The sequence below is a fragment of the Bufo bufo genome, chromosome 5, assembly GCF_905171765.1.
Source record: "Bufo bufo chromosome 5, aBufBuf1.1, whole genome shotgun sequence".
Taxonomy (NCBI): Eukaryota; Metazoa; Chordata; class Amphibia; order Anura; family Bufonidae; genus Bufo; species Bufo bufo.
Genome location: NC_053393.1, coordinates 548,055,729 through 548,066,671, shown reverse-complemented (window position 1 = coordinate 548,066,671; position 10,943 = coordinate 548,055,729). Strand labels below are relative to the sequence as shown.

General features: G+C 49.0%; 1 long non-coding RNA gene across 1 annotated transcript; it reads right to left on the bottom strand.

Moving 5' to 3' along the window:
* Positions 1 to 4,742: 4,742 nt before the first annotated feature.
* Positions 4,743 to 10,637, bottom strand: LOC121000760. Its single transcript, XR_005778894.1, has 3 exons — positions 10,574 to 10,637; positions 5,069 to 5,119; positions 4,743 to 4,925 (listed from the first exon to the last, which is right to left on the bottom strand). It is a non-coding gene; the product is annotated as an uncharacterized LOC121000760 (long non-coding RNA).
* Between the last annotated feature and the right edge of the window lie 306 nt (positions 10,638 to 10,943).

Here is a 10,943-nt window from a genome sequence, read left to right as displayed (position 1 = left end):
GGTGACTGCGATGGCCACTTCAAAATGTTCCAGCCTTTAATCTGCAACCATGCTCTAGTGGACTTGGAGGTATGCTTGGGATCATTGTCCTGTTGAAAGGTCCAACGTCTCCCAAGCCTCAGGTTTGTGACGGACTGCATCACATTTTCATCCAATATCTCCTGGTACTGAAGAGATTTCATGGTACCTTGCACACGCTGAAGCTTCCCTGTACCTGTAGAAGCAAAACAGCCCCAAAGCATGATTGACCCCCCGCCATGCTTCACAGTAGGCAAGGTGTTCTTTTCTTCATAGGCCTTGTTCTTCCTCCTCCAAACATAGCGTTGATCCATGGGCCCAAACAGTTCTAATTTTGTTTCATCAGTCCACAGAACACTATCCCAAAACTTTTGTGGTTTGTCGACATGACTTTTGGCATACTGCAGTCGACTCTTCTTATTCTTTGGAGACAGCAAGGGGGTGCGTCTGGGAGTTCCGGCATGGAGGCCTTCATTACGCAGTGTGCGCCTTATTGTCTGAGCTGAAACTTCAGTACCCATATCTGACAAATCTTTTTTCAGTTCCTCAGCAGTCACACGGGGACTTTTCTCCACTTTGCGCTTCAGGTAGCGCACAGCAGTCGAAGTCAGCATCTTCCTTCTGCCACGACCAGGTAGCGTTTCAACAGTGCCCTTTGCCTTGAATTTGCGAATGATGCTTCCTATGGTGTCTCTTGGTATGTTTAACATCTTTGCAATCTTCTTATAGCCATTGCCCTTCCTGTGAAGAGAAATCACCTCTTCTCTTGTCTTCCTGGACCATTCTCTTGACTTCACCATGTTTGTAAACACACCAGTAAATGTCTAGAAGGAGCTGAGTATCACAGTCCTTTTAAATCTGCCTAATTGGTTCTTATTATGCTTGATTGCTGCTCCTTGACATCCACAGGTGTTTTCAATACCTGATCGAAAACACTTGAATGAACCTCTGTTCTTAAGAGTGGTAGTCTTTAAGGGGTTGAATAATTGTGTCAATGAAGAAATCACAAAAAAAACATTTAATACTGTATTACAAAAACAATTGATGTCATTTTAGTTGCATTTGGTTCTTTAAAAAGTCCTTGTAAGATTTCATTCTGAACACAATTACAAATGTACACTAAATTCCCTAAAACCCTTTACAGCATTGGGGGTTGAATAATTTTGAACACAACTGTAAATTGTCATGTAATGTAATGCTATGTTTTTTTCCTGTTACTGTAAAACTTGCATGTACAGGCCTGCTAGGGGTGTCATTCCAGCTTCTAGTCACTAGAGGGAGCTAGAGAGCCCTAGTTTATATAAGGCCCAGTCAGGGAAGCAAGAGTCAGTCTAGTCTAGAGCTCAGAAGTTTCTAGAGCCTGAGGAAAGAGAGAAAGAGACAGAGGCAAAGCTCAAGAAAGCAAGAGGTACTCAAGATAACAGAGGAGGTACTTTATAAAGCTAAAACCAAGGATATAAGCCAGAGCTAGGTTATTGGGCCTTGGAGAAGATTTTCTATGTCCCAGGATCAGTCAGAGATAGAGTGCAAGCTCCTGTACTGCAAGTCCTGTGTGTTCCACCCTCTGAAGTCACCTTGCCTAATCTGTATTGCCTGCATCAACTGTATTGAAAAATCAACTGTATGCAAAGGAACTGCGCTTCCGTGAATGTCTCTGTGAAAACTACTAAAGTTGGAGTTCTGCTTTAACCTCACGGTGTTCCTCATTTATTCCTGCTATCCGCAAACGGCGTGCCACCGTTTACTTGGCACTGGCGTCACGAACAATTACTATAATCACCTGCCCTTGCAGAGAGTCAGCCGTCTCAGGTTAGTGTGTATTGCACTACAACACCCAGGAACACTACTAAACACTACTTGAGTACGCTGCACGTTTCCATTAATAAGCCATTTAAAGTGTTCATGAGGGAGGAATGGAACAAGTGGATGGCAGCTGGGAACCATGATCTGACTCCCACTGGACGGATGAAGAGGCCCACCATCACCCAAGTCTGTGAGTGGGTGAAAACATCATGGCAGGCAGTCAACGATGAAATCGTCGTCAGATCCTTTAAAAAGTGTGGCATTAGCATTGCCTTGGATAGCACTGAGGACAATATGCTGTACGACGAATCTGAAGGCACCGATACTAGTGATACTGAGCCACAGAGTGCGATTAACCTGGACAGTAGTGATGAGGAGTTTTTGGGGTTCCCTGATGAATAGAGGAGTACTGTACCTGGACATTTAAGTCAATAATGATGGTTGTTAATGCTGCTGGTTACTACTGTTAATGTTTACATTAAAGAATTATATGGTAAGTGGTCAAAATAAAACTTTTGACAAAAGGTGTGTCAAAACTTTTAATAAAATAACAGACCAATATTTTAACAATGTAAACATTAGACAATATAGATAATGAGGGTGACCACCTGAGTCAAACAGAAGAATTATATGGTAAGTGGTCAAAATAAAACTTAACGTTTAATAAAGATATTTAGAATAAATGGGTCCCAAGATAAGAGATGAACAATTTATATAAATATACACAAGCGGAGCACCACGGCGGTTTACCAGACAGATGTAGATGGTGCCAAAACCAAATAAGCAATAATGTAAAGTGCTCGGCGGCACCAGGAAAAAAACGGTTGGTCCTACCGCACAGATGGGGTACTCCAGAAACAGCAATTGACCGGCCGGTGTTGATAGATATTCACACCGTTGTAGACGGCAATCACGTAGCACAGGGAGGTTTGTAGAACTGTCTGGCCCTAGAATAGCCCTGGAGCCCTACACTCGCCTATGTAACCGGATGACGGAGACGCATGGGCTGATGTCTCAGCTGTTAGGAGAGGGGCTCCATATCTTGATTCCCCTTTCCCCTCATAGCTAATTTGCCCACTTAAGATCCATATCTGGATTGTGGTGTCTCTTGTCTCTGTGCAGAGTGCACTTTTGACATTATTGTCAGTGCACCCAGCACAGATTCAGCCCAAGCTCCCATGTTTTCCCCTGATGAGCTTGTTACTCATCCCTCCCCAGCGAAACATGCATGTAGGGATTAGGTAAGCAAGGGCTTTTCTAGGGCGCATTAATTCCAGGGTGAGGTTCCTGTAGGTGACTGGTGGCGGGTTTCCATCATCCGGTTACATAGGCGAGTGTAGGGCTCCAGGGCTATTCTAGGGCCAGACAGTTCTACAAACCTCCCTGTGCTACGTGATTGCCGTCTACAACGGTGTGAATATCTATCAACACCGGCCGGTCAATTGCTGTTTCTGGAGTACCCCATCTGTGCGGTAGGACCAACCCTTTTTTTCCTGGTGCCGCCGAGCACTTTACATTATTGCTTATTTGGTTTTGGCACCATCTACATCTGTCTGGTAAACCGCCGTGGTGCTCCGCTTGTGTATATTTATATAAATTGTTCATCTCTTATCTTGGGACCCATTTATTCTAAATATCTTTATTAAACGTTAAGTTTTATTTTGACCACTTACCATATAATTCTTCTGTTTGACTCAGGTGGTCACCCTCATTATCTATATTGTCTAATGTTTACATTGTTAAAATATTGGTCTGTTATTTTATTAAAAGTTTTGACACACCTTTTGTCCAAAAAATTTTTTTTTCCTATTTTCACCCACTAAAACCAGGTGCGTCTTATGGGCAGGTGCGTCTTATAGGGCGAAAAATACGGTACCCGTCTTATTGCCCCAACAATAGAATTTAATTTATGATATCTGCATCTGACAATGAGACTATATATAAAAGAGTCCAGAAGATGTTCAGCCATGAAGTATTCTTGTGGTGTCTCCGTAGAAGGGGATAAGACAAGCGCACCTCGGGCCTGTAACCAGGAGTTATGTATTTCATCAAACCCTTTCTCCTTCTTTCTAAACGAGAGATAATGGACTGTTATACTTTTTATCCTTTATTTTTTGTTTTTTCTCCATTTATTAGATTTCTATATTCTATCTTTTATTACATGTATTTCTTCTTATATCTATGTCCAGGCAGCAGGATGTATGTCCCCATATAAAGGGGACTCAGGGTAGCCATCAGATAATGTCTGTACACAGGGATGCAGAGAAGACATGGTTGGTGTGTCCTCTGCCTGCCCACCAGCCGCCTCTATTGAAGGGATTTCCTCTGATGTCAGCAGTTTCCTCCAGTGCAGGACCCAGCACCATCTTCATATTCTTAACCTCATTGCTGAGATCTTCAGGTGAAATTCATAGTGTTGAGGACTCCATGAGGACCAGACATCTCATATTTCTCTTATTCGCCGGTGTCATCATAACTGCAGCAGCAGAAGAATCTGAGGCATCTGCAGAAGATAAGACCGGAGGGGGTTAATGAGAGTGGACAGGTCAAGAGGTGACAGTGGGGACTGATGAAGAGAGGAGTAGTAGGTCCTAGAGATACGAGCTGATTACGGTGAGTCCAGCTGCTGAGTCCCCCCACAATCAGCTGGTATTACTGGAGGAAACATTTAGGGAACTATTCTGGGACCCTCAAATATTTTCTGCATTTGCCCTCATAGAAGGAGCACAGGGGGTTATGTTAATTTGTGTACTTACCTTGTTAGTCTGTTTCTGCTGCTCTTTCTGATGCTGCTTGGAAAAGTAAGAATAGATTTTTTAAAAAGTTTCCCTACATCGGCAAACACAATGGGGTCCTAGTGCCCCAAAAAACTATCTTGCTCCCTCCCTAGTTCATGAACGTTTAATGCATTAAATCAATTATTTCTGTGGCCAATAGGGGGAGCTCATTGCATGCTGATGTATCATAGAGTTCACTGTGTAAACCCCTATGCAGTGAGCTCCTTCAAGTGGCAGTTACAGGTAGACTGAAGGTAAATTATTACTTACCTGCTGCTCTTGTTTTGTCTTCTCAGGCAATTTGGTGTCCACCAACCGCGTCTTGTCCTAAAGGAAAGATTAAAGTAGATAAGATCAGCTCCATGTGATGACAGGATCAGTCTATACAGTTCTGTACACGGAGACTGTCCGGTGTCATGTCCTGTGGACACTAAATGAGGCAGAGCTTAAGTTTTATTCTATAAACTTACTGGGTGGTCTCCTCAGTTGGTCGGGCCGGCATCACCTCTATGTCCAATGGTCTATAATGAAAAAAACAGTTCTGACAACAATGTATGTGTCATGGTCTTACCTGCTTGCTGCTCTCCTTCGTTTGACATGTGCTGGCGGCCATCTTGGTTTCTGGGTTTCTTGTAGCCTTCCACCCTGCGGCTCCTCCTTCCCCTGGGAGGAGCTGGATGCCTAGCTCATATATATAGGAGGTCTGTGGCTTCAGTTCCTTGCTTGGTCCTCTTGTGTTCACATGCTTCTAAGACTGCTGCTGCTTCTGGTTCCTGATCCTGGCTTCGTCTGACTACCCTGCTGGTTCCTGATCCTGGCTTCGTCTGACTACCCTGCTGGTTCCTGATCCTGGCTTCGTCTGACTACCCTGCTGGTTCCTGATCCTGGCTTCGTCTGACTACCCTTCTGGTTCCTGACCTCTGGCTTCGCAAAGACTCTGCTCGGTTTCACCATCCGTTTGGACTTTTGCTTTACAGCTTTATTTTCAATAAAGCCTTCTTATTTTCACTTATCTCTTGTTGTACGTCTGGTTCATGGTTCCGTGACATTAGGACCAAGCCATGAATTCTGACGGTACAGGGCCATCCTCGCTACCCACGCTGGTTGCCAGACTTGATCAGCAGGATCACCTGTTGGGTCGGTTCGCTGTGGCGTTGCAAACCCTGCTTGAACGCACGGCTCATTTCGCTCCCGTTGCCGATGGGTCGGTTGTCGCTCCTGGGCTCGCTCCTACTGCCGCTCCGGTTGTTGCGCCAGAGTCTACCCCGACACCTGTTGTTGCGCCTGCGGTGTTTCGGGGTATGATCGGTTCTGCCCCTCTTCCACAGCGCTTTGGGGGAGAGCCAACTCAGTGCCGAGGTTTCCTTAACCAGGTGGGCATTTATTTTGAGTTGCTGCCACATGCCTTTCCTACTGAGAGATCAAAGGTGGGCTTCTTGATCTCGCTGCTCTCGGACAAGGCCTTGGCCTGGGCCAGCCCTTTATGGGAGAACAACAATCCGGTGATTGCCGAGTTTTCCGGTTTTGTTGCTTCTCTTCGGAAGGTATTCGATGTGCCGGCTCGTGCTGCCTCTGCTGCGAAGCTCCTTATGTCCATCAGACAGGGTTCACGATCCGTAGCTGAATACGCCATTGAGTTTCGTACCCTGGCAGCAGAGGTGGGCTGGAATAATGAGGCTCTGGTCGCTGCTTTCTCTCATGGTCTCTCGGATGCCTTGAAGGATGAGGTTGCAGCTAAGGACCTACCAGTTGAGCTCGAGTCTCTTATTTCTTTCCTGATTTTGATTGACACCAGACTCAGGGAGAGACCTTCCTTTAAGGAGAACCTGCGGAGGTCTTCTAACAGATTGGTGCCTACGTTTGCTGTCCCACCCGTGCCTCCCTCTCCTCCCACGCCTCCTGGGGATGACTTGTCTGGGGGTGAACCCATGCAGCTGGGGTTTGCTCGCCTGTCCGAGGGGGAGAGGGCACTCCGGAGACGCGAGGGCCGATGCATGTACTGTGGTCTCGGTGGGCATTTTCGGTTGGCATGTCCGAACCGTCCGGGAAACGCTCGTACCCTGAGATCCTGTCGGGGGCAGATCTTGGGTGGAGTCTCCTCGTCCCCGGTTTCCCGTGTTGACAAACCACTGATCACTGTTGTCCTCTCCTGGGTCGGGGGCTCGGTGACGACCCAGGCGTTGGTGGACTCTGGTGCTGGTGGTTTGTTCATTGATAGTGTGCTCGCTGCCGCCAATTCCATTCCTCTGCAGGCTCGAGGTTCCCCACTGGCTCTTGAGGCGATAGACGGCAGACCCCTTCTGCCGCCACACGTGACTCATGAGACCCTTCCAGTGGGGATAGCCATTGGTGCCGTTCACAGAGAGTCGGTCTGCCTCCAGGTTGTTTCGTCTCCACACTACTCGGTGGTCTTGGGGTACCCCTGGCTCCAGAAGCATAATCCGACTTTCGATTGGAGATCGGTCGAGATCCTCTCGTGGTCACCGCAGTGTGGGGCTAGTTGCATCCATGGGTCTGTCAAGTTGCTGTGTACTTCCTCGGACTCTCTGTTGCCTCCTGAATACGAGGAGTACCGGGATGTATTCGATAAGGTGCGCGCGGTTGCCCTACCTCCGCACCGCCCATACGATTGTGCCATAGAGTTACAATCTGGTGCCGTTCCTCCTCGTGGCAAAGTCTATCCACTGTCGGTAGCGGAGAATGAGGCCATGGAGGAGTACGTGAGGGAGGCGCTTTCACGCGGACACATTCGCAAATCTTCGTCCCCGGCAGGGTCTGGATTTTTCTTTGTGAAAAAGAAGGGCGGTGAGTTGAGGCCTTGCATCGATTACAGGGGTCTCAATCGCATCACGATCAAGAACGCTTACCCGATACCCTTGATTTCCGAGCTGTTCGATCGCCTTAAAGGGGCCACGGTCTTTACCAAACTCGACCTGAGGGCGGCATATAACCTGGTAAGGATCAAGGCGGGCGATGAGTGGAAGACCGCGTTTAACACCAGGACCGGTCATTACGAATCCTTGGTTATGCCCTTTGGGTTGTGCAATGCGCCCGCAGTCTTTCAGGAATTCATCAACGATGTTTTCCGTGACCTGTTGCAGCAGTGTGTGGTAGTCTATTTGGATGACATCTTGGTATATTCTGAATCCATGGAGGCCCACATTCTGGATGTCAGACGAGTGTTGCAACGGTTACGAGAGAACAAGCTGTTCGGTAAGCTTGAGAAATGCGAATTTCACCGATCCCAGGTAACCTTCTTAGGTTACATCATTTCCGCTGAGGGGTTCTCCATGGATCCTGAGAAGGTTTCGGCTGTCTTACAGTGGCCCCAGCCCAGTGGTCTTTGTTCCCTGCAGCGCTTTTTGGGCTTCGCCAATTATTATCGGAAGTTCATCAGGGACTTTTCCATGCTGGCCAAGCCTCTCACGGATCTGACCAGGAAGGGCAGTAATTCCCAGGTCTGGCCGCTCGAGGCCATCCGAGCTTTTGAGGCCCTAAAGTCCGCCTTTGTGTCGGCTCCGATTCTGTCGCATCCCAACCCTGGGTTGCCCTTTGTCCTCGAGGTGGACGCGTCTGAGACGGGAGTAGGCGCCCTTCTGTCTCAGCGTAGAACACCAGAGGGTCCTCTGCTTCCTTGTGGGTTTTACTCTCGGAAACTGTCTTCCGCGGAGTGCAACTATCAGATTGGTGACAGGGAGTTATTGGCCATCGTGCAGGCCCTTAAAGAATGGAGGCACTTGCTCGAGGGTTCGGTGGTTCCGGTTCTCATCCTGACGGACCACAAGAATCTGACCTACCTTTCTGAGGCCAAGAGATTGACACCACGTCAGGCCAGATGGGCTCTGTTCTTGTCACGTTTTAATTACGTGGTCTCCTACCTACCCGGTTCCAAGAACATCAGGGCGGATGCCTTATCACGGCAGTACTCCGAGCTGTCCAGGGAGGAGTCGATTCCGACTTCGGTCATACCTCCGAATCAGATCCTGGCCGCCATTCGCACCAGCCTGACCTCTCCCCTGGGTGAGCAGATTTTGGCGGCTCAATCTGGTGCTCCCTCTGGGAGACCCAACGGCAGATGTTTTGTGCCTGAGGAGTTGCGCACTCGGTTGTTGCGAACCTACCATAACTCCAAGACCGCGGGGCATCCTGGAAAGAATCAGCTGTCCTGGGCTGTTTCACGTCTGTTCTGGTGGCCTTCCCTACGTTCCGACATCGCCGCATATGTAGCGGCATGCTCCGTTTGTGCCCAGAGTAAGTCCCCTCGGCACCTTACGTTGGGCCTTCTGCAACCCATAGCCACCGGGGAGCGCCCATGGTCACACCTGGGGATGGATTTCATTGTGGACCTCCCTGCATCCCGAGGCCATACGGTCATTCTCATGATTGTGGATCGGTTTTCCAAAATGTGCCACTGTGTTCCTCTCAAGAAGTTACCCTCTGCACAAGAGTTGGCCACGATTTTTGCCAGGGAGGTCTTCCGGTTGCACGGTTTGCCTAAGGAGATTGTGTCGGATCGGGGGAGTCAGTTTGTGTCCAGGTTCTGGCGCGCCTTTTGCTCCCAGTTGGGGATTCATCTCTCCTTCTCCTCGGCCTACCACCCTCAGTCCAATGGGGCCGCAGAACGATCCAATCAGGCCTTGGAGCAATTCCTTCGTTGCTATGTCTCCGATCACCAAGACAATTGGGTTGACCTCCTGCCTTGGGCTGAGTTTGCCAGGAACACGGCGGTGAACTCTTCCTCTGGGACGTCTCCCTTCATGGCCAATTATGGGTTCCAACCTGCCGTGTTACCGGAGGTATTCTCTCCCCAGGATATTCCGGCTGTGGAGGATCACCTTTCCGTCCTACGTGCTTCTTGGGTACAGATCCAGAAGTCCCTTGAGGTCTCTGCGCAGCGCCAGAGACTCCAGGCTGATCGCAGACGAGCGCCTGCTCCTTCCTACCAGGTCGGAGACCGTGTATGGTTGTCCACCCGCAACCTCAACCTTCAAATGCCCACTCCCAAGCTGGCGCCTCGCTTTGTTGGTCCCTTCCGAGTGCTTCGCAGGGTAAACCCGGTAGCCTATGCCCTTGCGCTTCCTCCTGGCATGCGGATCTCCAACGTGTTTCATGTCTCCCTGTTGAAGCCACTGGTGTGTAATCGTTTCACTTCCTTGGTTCCTCGGCCTCGTCCGGTCCAAGTGGGCAATCGTGAGGAATATGAGGTGAGCAATATCCTGGACTCACGCCTGGTCCGCGGTCGGTTGCAGTTTTTGGTCCATTGGCGTGGTTATGGTCCAGAGGAGCGTTCCTGGGTTCCCTCCGCAGATGTCCATGCTCCTGCCTTGCTCCGAGCCTTCCACGCACGCTTCCCTCAGAAACCGTTTTGGGCTCCGCGGAGGAGGGGCCCTTGAGGGGGAGGTACTGTCATGGTCTTACCTGCTTGCTGCTCTCCTTCGTTTGACATGTGCTGGCGGCCATCTTGGTTTCTGGGTTTCTTGTAGCCTTCCACCCTGCGGCTCCTCCTTCCCCTGGGAGGAGCTGGATGCCTAGCTCATATATATAGGAGGTCTGTGGCTTCAGTTCCTTGCTTGGTCCTCTTGTGTTCACATGCTTCTAAGACTGCTGCTGCTTCTGGTTCCTGATCCTGGCTTCGTCTGACTACCCTGCTGGTTCCTGATCCTGGCTTCGTCTGACTACCCTGCTGGTTCCTGATCCTGGCTTCGTCTGACTACCCTGCTGGTTCCTGATCCTGGCTTCGTCTGACTACCCTTCTGGTTCCTGACCTCTGGCTTCGCAAAGACTCTGCTCGGTTTCACCATCCGTTTGGACTTTTGCTTTACAGCTTTATTTTCAATAAAGCCTTCTTATTTTCACTTATCTCTTGTTGTACGTCTGGTTCATGGTTCCGTGACAGTATGGGCTTCGATGACATAATTATATATACCTATATCTGGAAATATTATCAACTCATTATATATAGACTCTGTACTCACCTTGCTGTGTTCTCAGCTTGTTCCTCCACTACAGTCTCTTTCTCCTCTACTTCCTCTACTCCCATCTTTTCCTTTTCCATTTCCTCTCTAGCCTTTTCCTCTTTCACTTCCTCCTCTTCTGCCTTTTCCTCCTCCGCCACCTTCTTCTCCTCCTCTTCTTCCTCCAGTTCTATTTCCTCCTTGCTATTAGACATAGAACATACATTATATCAGGACTTTGTTCTCACCTTTATTAGGGGAGGAGTTTAGATGGGATATTTATTCCTCTTAGAGAATGGGATAAACCTCAATCAGGGGCGTAGCTATAGGGGGTGCAGAGGTAGCAGTCGCTACCGGGCCCAGGAGCCTGAGGGGCCCAAAGACCCTTGTG